The following is a 12936-nucleotide window of genomic DNA, read 5'->3' on the forward strand; positions in this document are numbered from 1 at the left end:
TCTGTCAGTACCTGCTTATTGTTACGCGGCCCAAAATGAAACTTATGTGTGATGAGCTGGGATAAGCTTCTATTCCTTAGGATGGTTCAAGAATGTATTTCTTTTACTTCCATTTTTGAACCTAAATTCTGACTGTGCAATCCTAAACCATCCTAATGAACAGAAGGTTATCCCAGTTCATCACACGTTGTCAGACCCTAGGCAGCGGAGCACCAAGAACCAGATGCAGAGGCCAATATCTATCTAATATCTTTATTAAGTAAATATATAAAAGTAATAAAAACAAGTGAAGAATATAGTTCAGAAACTGACCTATCAAATGAGGTCAAATAAAGTCCAGAAATGTATTGTCCAATAATTGATATTAGAGTTCAAAGTTTTAAATCCAATAACCGAAACACACACTATTGCCAAGCAATAGTGTGGGGAAAGCGCCCAGAGTCTTTGAAGTCCAAGGTAGCTTGAGAACAAGGCTGGAAACAAACTGGAATCATTAAACAAGGTCAGTGACTAGGAACAAGGTGAAGCAGAGATTTTAAGAGCAAGGTCCGTGGCTAAAAACAAGGCTAGACCAATCTTGAATACTTGATCCGTGAAGCAAGGAACTGGGGTTGCGGACTTTGCGAAGTCCACACAAGGCTGGAAACACGAAGTTGCTTCTGGAGCTGCTCAGTTGGCTCCGCAACAATTCTAACGTGCCAGGCACCTATATTGGGGTCTCGTTTTCCCGCCAAACAGGTGTTCAGCGTCCTCTTTCCCTAGAGAACAGGGAACGAAACCTAACTTTGCAGATGTGAGACTCTCTGGATTTTCCCAGGGGAAACATGGCTAATCAGTGTCTTGTTTGGCAGCAATTCGTAAACTCCTGCGAACCCGCTCTTTAACTCCCCTGTCTGCAGTAAAGGAATGTCTCCTAGCGAAGGGAGGTGAGAGCTGTTCAAGGTCGGTTTTAATTGGCTTTTGGGCAAGAACATCAACATCAGGCATTTTGAAGGAGTCCGGCTGTTGTTGATCCGGAGAAAACCCCATGTTTTCATCCTCATCTGCCACAGTGACACTAGGAACGGGACTACAAGGCCCATGAGGCATCACACACGTAAGTTTCTGCTGGTTGAGAAGTTTACTTCTGGTACTCTACTATATTTATGGTGGAATCACCCCAACTGAGGGTTATTTTGAGCCTAACAGCTCAGATTCCCCAGCAAAGGGTTATGGGCCCAGACACGTGCGTGCTGAATGAAAAGGGAAATAGCTTTAAAGGATAGGTGAAAAAGGAGCAGAGAAAGGTTTCTCAAAGGGATTTTTGAGCCTTTTGATTTTTGGATATTATTTTTCTGGATTTTGAACTTTATTTTTTGGATTTTCTTGAAGGATTTCATTTTCATTTTTGGAAGCTGAGAACCATGGAAAGGAAGCAAGAATTTATTTGGCCTGTTCCTAAATTGGTGGATGAAGGTGGAAATTACCTTAAGCCGACTGGAATTGATCCTGAATGTCAAACAGACTGAGGTCTGTGGCCAAGATCTGCCAGCAGCCAAAAGTGACGGATATGCAGACTGGTTCCAAATCGACAAATGGGTGAGAGGAATAATTTCAAGTTCTCTATCAGAAAGAACCTTTGAGTTTGTAAGAAGTGCTAAGACAGCAAAAGAAATGCTAGCATACTTGGAAAAACTGCTTGGCCACAGGTGCCCCGGTTTTCATCTGCAAAATGTTGGAGGAGATGAGACAAGGACTATAATCCTTAGGAATAATGTGACGGACAGCTACCATTTAAATGAATGATAGATGTCAAAAACGATAGTAGAATATTGATAACCTTGAAGAGCAGTTAACACTTGTTCACAGGTTTCAAAACAATAAATTTAAAACATCAAAATGGGTTGTCATAAAGATGGATGATGCTATAGAAGAAATGAGAGGGTTTCCTTGGATAAAAGTTCATATTTTAGTCAGAGTGACTGCATAATACCCCCATTGGAAAACACTACGGTCCAGTAGTCTTCGTTTCAAGTTAATAATGCATCTACATCTTTTTTGAATTTGAGTATCACTCATTAAATCTATTGCTCGTATTTATTTATCGTGTCAGAAGTAAATTGAGAATACAGTCATAATGAATTTTAAAAAACCACAAATAAAGTTAAAAACTTGGCATTATGCTAAATTTCCTTTGACCAGAAGCTGGCTACTTGGAGTGCCTCTGGTATCGCTGTGAGAAGGTCCTCCATAGTGCATGTGACAGGGTTCAGAGTGCATTGTAGTAAGTGGTTTGTGGTTTGCTCTTCTCCACACTCACATGTTGTGGACTCCACTTTGTGGCCCTATTTCTTAAGATTAGCTCTGCATCTTGTAGTCCCAGAGCGCAGTCTATTCAGCTCCTTCCAAGTTGCCCAATCTTCTGTATGCCCAGGAGGGAGTTTCTTCTCTGGTATCAGTCATGGATTGAGGTTCCGGGTTTTAGCCTGCCACTTTTGGACTCTTGCTTGCTGAGGTGTTCCTGCGAGTATCTCTGTGGATGTTATGAAGCTATTTCTTGATTTAAGTCATTGGCATGCTGGCTGATATCCGAACAGAGGATGGGCTGGAGATGTCAATGCGTTGGTCCTTTCATTGCAGCTGCTACTTCTTGATGGATGTCAGGTGGTACAATACTGGCTAAACAGTAAAATTTCTCCAGCATTGCAGGGCGTAGACATCCTGTGAGAATGTGGCATGTCTCATTAAGAGCCACATCCACAGTTTTAACGTGGTGAGATGTATTTCATTCTGGGATGGAGCAAAGCGCAAGGGCAGATGTCTTCACTGTATCTTGTTGTGATCCCCAGGTAAGATACAATAAAATGCTAGTAAGATACAAGGAAGCCCATTAACACAGGTGGCTGTAAAACTGAGACACTATAGTGCAGTTTACACATACATTTATTCCACTGGTTTACTCAATATTTGATTTTCAAAAAGGCAACTATCGTATTAAATCTGTTTAAACAAACAAACAAAAAAGTCTTACAATACCTTAAAGTAGAGGTGGGAGACAGAGTGACTGTGTGTCATATAGAGCTCCCCCTCAAATTAAAAAAAGGTTTTTGTTCCCCCCCAAATGCCTTCTAGTACCCCAACTTTTGTCTTCTGTAAGAAGTTTTAAAAATATCAGTTTATGTACAGAAATAAGTAGAGAAATAGGAGTTGCTTAACTTTAAATCTTTAAAGAGTAAATGTTGCCAGACTACAATTCCCCACTTGTATAATAATAGTAAAGAATGCTAGCAGTTGTAGTCTAAGAAAATCTGTACAATCACACTTATTTTAAAGTGAAGGACCCTGGCAAGAGACACGGGGACAAAATGTGGATTAGTTCTTCTCTTTCTAATATGCCTTAACTAACTTGTATTTATTTGCATTCAGAAAGGATTAAGAAATATCGCAGGATGGGTCTCCTTTGCACTGGATGCATGCTTTATGAGTGCTTTGTGGATTCTGGTTCATATTAGTGCTTTTGAGAACCAGACTAGAGGTTGCTAATTATTCCAGATTAATTAGAGGAGAGAAAAAAAGAATACGATCATTAATGCATACTCCCTAATTCACGGCTGACATTCAAGCAAAGTAACAGCTGCCTGCTGAACATATGGATGTGGGAATGTTGTGTGTGCTTTGAGTACTCATGATCCTCAGCTCCCAATTAATTCTAAAATTTCCCTCTTAGTAATAAGTCTAAATGATACGGATGCATACAGAAGCACACTCAATAGCTTCTCTAGTTACAGAATTGCCTTCCTATGGACGTGGTCCCAAACTTGCGTTCCCAAGCGGCACAATACACTTGGCTGCACATATAAAGGATATTTATATGGCCTCTTTCACTTTCAACAATTCCCAAGCCGGCTTCTATAACATAACAGAAATGATGCTAAGATAAAAAGACAAAGTGAAAGTAGAAAACAAAAAGAGCCGAAGCAATAAAAAACAGGCAACATGGGCAATGCAATAGAGTCTGTAAAATGTACATTATTTCCAGGAGTGTATACTGAAGGGACTATCACGTCCAAAGAATAAGAAATGCTACTGTTTTATTCTATTTATATCCCTCACTTCCTCATATACAGTTCAAAGCTGCTAACAGTAACTTAAAAACAATTCAGTTCAAAGATATTATTGAAATCATAATTTCAAGGACAAAGATAAATAAGATGCAATTATATATATATGAATTGATTATCCTCCAAAAGTTTGCACAAATAAATATGCTTTCATTTTTTTTTTCATATCAGGAGCGACTTGAGAAACTGCAAGTTGCTTCTGGTGTGAGAGAATTGGCCGTCTTCAAGGACGTTGCCCAAGGGATGCCCGGATGTTTTACTATCCTGTGGGAGGCTTCTCTCATATCCCCGCATGGGAAGCTGGAGCTGACAAGCGGAAGCTCATCCTGCTCCCCAGATTCTAAACTCCCACCTTTCTCCCCGGATTCAAATCGCTAAGCTTTCGGTCAGCAGTCTTGCCAGCAAAAGGGTTTAAACCCATTGCGCCACCGGGGGCTCCATATGTTTTCAGATGACGTTGAGATGCCACAGATCCATTCAGGTCAACCGTAGTTGTATTGAGAAGGAATTCTCACCAGGGTGCTACTACTGAGGGAGCATCATTCTACACTGTAGAATTAATGCAATTTGACACCACTTTTAACTGCCCTGACTCAATGCTATAGAATCATGGGATTTGCAATTTGGTAAAGCATTGTGTTTCCAGAGAATGTTTTAAAAAACTGTAAAACGATGACTTCTATTTATTTATTTATTTATTTGCAGTATTTATATTCCGCCCTTCTCACCCCAAAGGGGACTCAGGGCGGATCACATTGTACACGTATAAGGCAAACATTCAATGCCATATAACATAGAACAGAGACAGACGCAGAGGTAATTTAAACCTTCTCCAGCTTCCAGCTTTCCTGAGGGTATGCTTGATTCCGGCCACAGGGGGAGCTACTTCATCATCCACTGTGACAGCAACTTTCTCATTCCAATGGCGGCTGGGTGATTTTTATGGTGCTGTAAATTAGCCTCCCCACATATAAGTGGTATCTAAATTTCCTACTTGATAGATGCAACTATCTTTCGGGTTGCTTAGGTCAACAACGAGCAGGGGCTATATTTTTATTTTAATTGTCGGGTGCTCACCCCGACATAGGCTGGCCTCAAACTCATGACCTCTTGGTCAGAGTGATTTATTGCAGCTGGCTGCTAACCAGCCTGCGCCACAGCCCATAGCATTGAGATAGGGCAGTTACAATGGAGTCCGACTACATTAATTCTACAGTGTAGATACACCCTGTTTGTTCCTAAGGCCAACTCATCCACAAAGTGGTGTGATTCCCAATGTATGTTACCCTATTAGTTGAATGGAAGTGTAGCAAAATCCAGTACATTTGTGAGGGATTATAGGAAGACATGTTTGCTGAGATTCATAGCACATGTTTCTCTTGGCTCACATTTTCCTCACTAATTATATTGAGATACAAAACACCCTCCTCCCAAAAGAAAAAGCCTCTATACAGCATCATTGTGATGGTGCTGCATGAAATCAGACAGTTAAGTAAATTGTGGCTGCAAGGCAACATAGCTAAGGGACCAAATGACAACGCCACAAAGTGTTTATCGAATAACATGGGACTTTTTAGTATAGCATAAGCTTTTACAGGTCAAAATACCCATCTCCCAAAAGTTAAGCAGTTGTACTGTCACAATCATATACCAATATCCTACACCATCAATGTACTGGTACCTTCTCTTTCTCCAACGATTCAAAGTATCTACTTAGTTATGAATGTGCCACTAAGTAAACATCTCCTCGTCTGACTCTCCAAAATCTGTCTTAACAATAAGCAACCCCACTGAGCAAGGAATGTCTGTTTGGCTCACAATTGGAGGATCACATTTCCAGCCCTCTTTTCCCTGCAAGTGAGGCTGCAACTATCAGTAGAAGGAACTCATTGCAATTCCTTGTCATAGCCTTGTTTGCCAATGGCAGGGGGCTGGGAATGTCTTTTTTCTGTTTCCGATTGCTAGCAGAGCAGACCCCCATTGCTTGATGCAGTTTGATGCTGTTGGGTCTTAAGATCGGTTTGGAGGGACATTTACCACTATAGCAACAGTGCCATAATTGTGAATACACACTTATTGAACATAAGTGACATGAGATGGTAACACATCTGGGCATCCCCTGGGCAACGTCTTTGTAGATGGCTGATTTTCTCACGCCAGAAGCGACTTGCAGCAGGTTCTCAATTTGCTTCTGACATGATTAAAAAAACGTATTGAACATGGAGCAGTTATGGGTTCGTAACTCTAGGTTAAAACTCTATAACTGTGTTAGAGAACACCAGCCGTAATTCTTGAATGCAATTCATTGATTTTGCAAAAATAACGAAAATGTAGTGCTTTAAATGCTAATGATTTGAATGCTAGAAGCTGCTTTTTTGAGTAGAAACCACATTCCATTCATCTTATGGCTACATAAATACACACAGCAAAGAATAAGATCATACATGAAGCTTGTGATATTCCTACTCACCACCTCTTTTTGTCTCAACAGATTAGTGCAGTTGTCTCTTTAGAAATCCCTGCAAATATCAAGGATCAAATTTACTTCCTGCTTCAAAGAACATCATAATGCTAACATTGGTTAACTAATGTTTGTTGTACTTTTCTGTGTATTTTTTCTCTCCTTAAAATGGTACAAAACAATTGTTTCCAGTAGGACTTAAGTTATGACTAACTTTGAGTCCTATTGAATTATAAAATATTTATAAATAACCTGTATGAAGAAATAGAGGGCATGGCCATCAAGTCTCTAGATGACACCAAAATGGGAGGGGTAGATAATATTGCAGAAGACTTCAAGATGACCTCAACAGATTGAAGAATCGAGCCAAAAGTAATACAGTGCATTTCAATAGGGATAAATGTAAGGTTCTACATTTAAATAGTTAAAATCAGATGCACAAATACAAGAAGGATGACACTTGGCCTGATAACACTATTATGAAAAAGATATAGTGTCCTAGTACACTATGAATCAAAAATAAATCATCTGTATGGTGCAACAGCAAAGGTATTAACAGAATTCTAGATTACATTAACAGAAGTACAGTGTCCTGGTCAACAAACTTTGAGAACAATAGCAAACTGAAACATGTCAAGAAAAGAAAGATCAAAATGATAAGGGATCAAAAACAAACACCCAGTGATGATAGAGTGAGCCAGGTATTTTCAACATGGGAAAGAGAAGTTTGAGAAGGGTTGTTACATGGCTAATGGAGTAAGCTTGTTTTCTGCTATTTCAGAATATAGAACTCAACCATTCACATTAAAAGCAAGGAGATGCCAACTAAATGTTAGCTGCACTTTTTGTATTTATAATAGCTTAGATCAAAGGTGGATAGCATACGATCCACCAGATGTTGTTGAACTGCAACTCCCAGCATTTCTCACTTTTGGCTGTGTTGACTGTTGGGAAATGCAGTTCAGTCACATTATTCCCATTTCTGATCTAATTCCTAGTTCAATTGGAATACATATTTTTTAGTCAGGAGCAACTTGAGAAACTACAAGTCACTTCTGGTGTGAGAGAATTGGCCATCTGCAAGGATGTTGCCCAGGGGATGTCCTGATGTTTTTGATGGGTTTTTTTTTACCACCCTTGTGGGAGGCTTCTCTCATGTCCCCACATGGAGCTGGAGCTGATAGAGGGAGCTCATCCACACTCTCCCCAGGTTGGTTTCGAACCGGCAACCTTCAGGTCAGCAACCCAACCTTCATCAGTCCTGCCAGCACAAGGGTTTAACCCACTGCGCTACCAGGGTTCCATGGGAATACACATGAAATTGGTGGAAATTGGTTGACTTACCACTCAACAATTGATTCAATGGATCCAGCCTAGTTTTGTATTGGACATCACTTGTAGACCAATATAGAAATGACATATATTACACAATTGGAAGCAGAAGATGGAGAAGCTCAATTCTCTCTGCAAAAATGAGATCAGGAGCAAATTGTGGCACAGTTCAGGAACCACTAATATCAAAAATTAAAGTTTAAAGAAGAACCATTGTGACCTGAAGAACATTCCTGTAGAATTTAAAGGTAATGTTAAAAACAGATTTGTACTTTTAAATCTAATTGACCAAGAGCCAGAAGGGTTCTGCATATTGTCAGAGATGAATGTAAAATGGCACTATCTGCAGCCAAAAAGAAAAACAGATAACAGATAAAAAATACAAGCAGTTAAGGACAAATGAGAAGCAGAAGGAAAAGGTGACAGAAATAGACGTACGGAGGGACTATTAGAACTACTATATAATAATCAATGCAGAGAAAAAGGAGGTGACAACAAAAAAAGGAAGAACAAGAAATTTCTTCCATAATTTCTCAGAAATCAAAGGGAATTTTAAACCAAGAGTGGGGATGCTCTGCAACCAACGGGAAAACATTACATAATCAAGTTGAAATAAAAAGGCAATGGAAAAGATATACAGAAGAACTACATAAAATAGATGAAAAAATACAGATTCATTCAATGAAGAACTATTTAAATGTGAACCTCCAATTTTAAAAAAGGAAGTTAAAGCTGCACTTGGGAGAAAGAAATCACCAGGAACAGATGGCATACCAATATAGCTACTTCAGGTTACAGAGACAGGATCTAATCTAGCTAGTTTAAAGCAAAGCAACAGCTCACAGTTTGGAAACATTCCAGTTCCAAAGAAAGGGGATACCAGGGACTGCAATGACCACAAAACCATTGTGGTAATTTCCCATGTCAGCAGAATAATGCTCAAAATCTTACAACAAAGATTTTACCATATGTGGAGAGAAATGCAAGATGTCCAACCTTGGTTCAGGAAAGGAAGTGACACCAGGGTCATACTGCAATCATATGCTGCATGATGGGGCACAACCCAGAATTTCCAAAGAAAATCAGTTTGTGCATTATTGATCACAACAAAGCCTTTGATTGTGTAGAATAGATCATGAAAAGTCTATGGACCACTCTTAAAGAAATGGATGTGCCACAATATTTGATTGTCCTGGTGCCTAACCTGTATTCGGGACAAGAGGCTACTGCCAGGACAAAATATAGAGAAACTGAATGGTTTCCAATTGGCAAGTCATCTCTGCTTAACTCATACACTAAACATATCATATATAAAGGATGAGTAGACTTGGAGGAAGGGGGCAAGAAAACTGGAGGCAGGAACATCAACCATTTTAAGATATGTCAATGACACAATACTTGTGGAAGAATATAACAAAGGCTTGGAATGATTACTAAAGAAAGTCAAGGAAGGAAGTACAAAGTAAGGTTTAAAGCTGAACATGAAGAAAACAAAAATAATGACAACCGATACCGTAATTCACATGGTTGACAATGAAGATGTCGAAAGAGTTTAAGATTTTCTATATCATTAAGCAATCAATAGAATGGGGATTGCTGTCGAGAAATCAGAAAACTGAGACATGGAAGGGCAGCTGTCAAGGAACAAGGCAAGATTCTCAAATGTAAATATATATCACTGAATACTAAAGTAAGAATTATCTAGGCCACTGTATTTTGAATTTCTATGTGGTTGTGAAGGTTGGACAGTGAAGAAAGCTAATGGGAAGAAAATTAACTCATTTGAAATGTGGTGCTGGAGAAAAGTTCTACCAATCCCAAGAACTACTGAACGAATACAATAAGAAATAAATGGGTCCTTGAGTAAATTAAGTCTGAACTGGGTCGCTGTGAGTTTTCCGGACTATATGGTTAGGTTCCAGAAGTATTCTCTCCTGGAGTTTCGCCCACATCTATAGTAGGCATCCACAGAGGTTGAGATTGCTTCTGGAACATGGCCATATAGCCTGGAAAACTCAGAGCAACCCAGTCATTCCGGCCATAAAAGCCTCTAACAACACAAGCCTGAACTCTTCTTAGAAGCCAAGATGTCTAAACTGAGACTGTTGTACTTTGGCCGTATTATGAGAAAGCAAGATTCACCAGAAAAGGCAATAATGCTGCTTGGTTAGGTAGAAGGAACAAGCGAAAGAGTAAGATCACATTCCAGATGGATATATTCAATCAAAAAAGCTACCTTCCTGAGCAGAGCTATTGAGGATAGGGTGACTTGAAGGTATTATATTCACGGGGTTGCCATGAGTCAAAATCAACTTGACAGCAGTTAACAACAATGTATCAATTTGATTTAAACTCTGAAGTGTACTGCTTTAGTTTTGTTTCTTGCTGTTTTGTCATATATTTTTAAACAACAAATTGTTTATTGTTACAATAATAAAAACAAAATGTAAACAGCTAAGTGAACTAAACTCCAGATGAATAGAACGTAGCATGGCAGTTCTGCTGTGGGTAAAACTGGCTAGACACTTTAGTTTAGCACATACAAACCAGGAGGTCACGTCTGCCTCTGGTTGTCTTCTTAAAAATTCAACAGCATTAAGCATACCTAGGTTTCAAAGGTAAAAATACATCACAAACTGTTTTAAAAGTCTAACCTTATTTATTAAGGAATTCAGGGAGCCACTGTTCTATGAAGGGGAGCTAAGAATCTCTAACCCAGTGGTTCTCAACCTGTGGGTCCCCAGATGTTTTGACCTTCAACTCCCAGAAATCCTAGGTAAAGGTAAAGGTTTCCCCTGACGTTAAGTCCAGTCGTGTCCGACTCTGGGGGTTGGTGCTCATCTCAATTTCTAAGGCGAAGAGCCGGTGTTGTCCTTAGACACCTCCAAGGTCATGTGGCCAGCATGACTGCCTGGAATGCCGTTACCTTCCCGCTGGAGCGGTACTATTGATCTACTCACATTTGCATGTTTTCGAATGGCTAGATTGGCAGAAGCTGGAGCTAACAGCGGGTACTCACTCCGCTCCTCAGATTTGAACCTGGGACCTTTCGGTCTGCAAGTTCAGCAGCTCAGTGCTTTAACACACTGAGCCACTGGAGGCTGCAGAAATTCTAACAGCTGGTAAACTGGCTGTGATTTCTGGGAGTTGTAGGCCAAAACACCTGGGGACCCACAGGTTGAGAACCACTGCTCTAACCTATGACTTTTACCTTTTTTCACAAAACTAAAAGTCAGACATTTGTTTAGAAGAGAGTAAATAATTCCTGTAGACTTTTAAGAATGTAATACATCTGCAAAGGCCAATAACTGTAGAGAGGGCGTGTCTCACAGGAGACTAAAATTGGGAAGGGGAGAAGAGAATTACCCCTTTTCGCAGGTTGGTGGCAGCAGTAGAAATCTGAGTTTTTGGCACAGAAAATTTCAGTCACTTGGTTTGATGGAACAGATTCCACGGATGGTGTGGTACAGCACACTTGGCTTCCCCGCTTCTCCTTCTGTCCCACAAGAGATGTCCACCTCTGCAACCACAAGAGGGTGAAGGCAGGGAATGAAGGAGGGGCAGCAGAGTCCCGCTTGACGTTAATTGATTGGAGCGGCTGTTGGTGCCTTATCTCTCTCCCCTTCTCTGCCGGGTAGCGTGTGTCCGCCAGAGTCCGCGGGGTCGGTGATTAATAGGGCCCATCACTCACTGTCCAGGATGGCTGAAAGGCGGCGTGGGGGGGAGGGGGTGGCCCTCCCCCCTCCGCTGAGATAACAAGCAGCAGGAATAATGAACGCTGTCATTCCACTTTTCATTTTGATGGAAAGTCATTACGAGAGTCAACACCACCGACAAAGAGCAATGAATCAACTGCTCTCCTATGAAATTAAAATCGAATCACCTCCTCCCCATCCAAACTGATCACCCTTCTCTTCACCCTCCCCATCCTAAATAAGTGAAAAAGGACGGTGGTACAGACTCTCACAGTATCCTCTGCCAGGATAAGAGACAATGGGCATGGTTCTCAGGCAAGACAAGAACGGTCTCATTGGCACTATTGCCCTCCGTATTGTTCACCCAGTCCAATGAAGATCTGATCCAGTCACTTCCTGGATGCCAAGCTGTGGGTGGCTGGAAATGGGTCATGGTGTATCTGCCTAGGCTATTACTTCCTTGTCATACCAAAGCCAGTAGGACAGAATGGGATGTGTAAAGGAAGATTGTTCACTCTGTCTTAGAAAAAGTGATGCAAACGTGTTGTCAAAGGCTTTCATAGCCGGAATCATTGGGTTGCTGTGAGTTTTCCAGACTGTATGACTATGTTCCAGAAGCAGTCTCTCCTGATGTGGGCAGAACGTCAGGAAAGACTATTTCTGGAACATGGTCATACAGCCTGGAAAACTCACAGAAACCCAGTGATGTGAACATTTCAGGCAAACATGAAAGGGCTGTAGGTATCTATGTAGGGATCATTTGCCCCAAGGTTATAAACAGACTTAGTTTCTGGAGAAACATGGGACTTATTCACACATTACAGACTTAGGTGGGAAACCATAAATATAAGCGTAAATACAAGAAACAGAAGTCTGTAGAGTGAAGGGATTGTTCTGCAGCTTAGGGAGGGCAGTCAGTGTCCTTCTGACCAGGTGGGAATGCTTTGTCCCTAAGTGGGAATTTTTTTAAAAGGTGAGACCACAGCCACCTATGTACTCAGACTTAGTTATATATAGAACTGACCAACTGAAACTAAAGGGAAATATGATTTCAATGGACCAAAGTATAACTAATGTCTAGTCCCAAGCCATTGTCTTTCTGAAACCACATAAGACATTCTGTATCCTACTAATACTTCCAGCTCCCTAAAAGGTTGACAACTCAGTAAGTATCAAAATAGAAATGAAAAGGCTTGTTGTTTCGAGGTGTCAGACAACTGGCAAAACATGGAGTCCTAATAAAGACAATGGGACTTCTACTTCATGGCCAAGCAATGACAAAACCCTCACTGATATTTACAGCAGTCTCTGCTACCAAGGAGTTGAAGACAGTTTTCTTAGAAGGCAA

The 12936-nt window shown here is 40.6% G+C and overlaps 1 long non-coding RNA gene across 1 annotated transcript; it reads left to right on the top strand.

The window, feature by feature from the left end:
• Positions 1-300: 300 nt before the first annotated feature.
• LOC134292435 (uncharacterized) lies at positions 301-10680 on the top strand. Its single transcript, XR_009999672.1, has 3 exons — positions 301-1096; positions 1372-1578; positions 6592-10680. It is a non-coding gene; the product is annotated as an uncharacterized LOC134292435 (long non-coding RNA).
• The last annotated feature ends 2256 nt before the right edge of the window (positions 10681-12936 follow it).

The sequence above is a fragment of the Anolis carolinensis genome, chromosome 6 (assembly GCF_035594765.1).
Source record: "Anolis carolinensis isolate JA03-04 chromosome 6, rAnoCar3.1.pri, whole genome shotgun sequence".
Taxonomy (NCBI): Eukaryota; Metazoa; Chordata; class Lepidosauria; order Squamata; family Dactyloidae; genus Anolis; species Anolis carolinensis.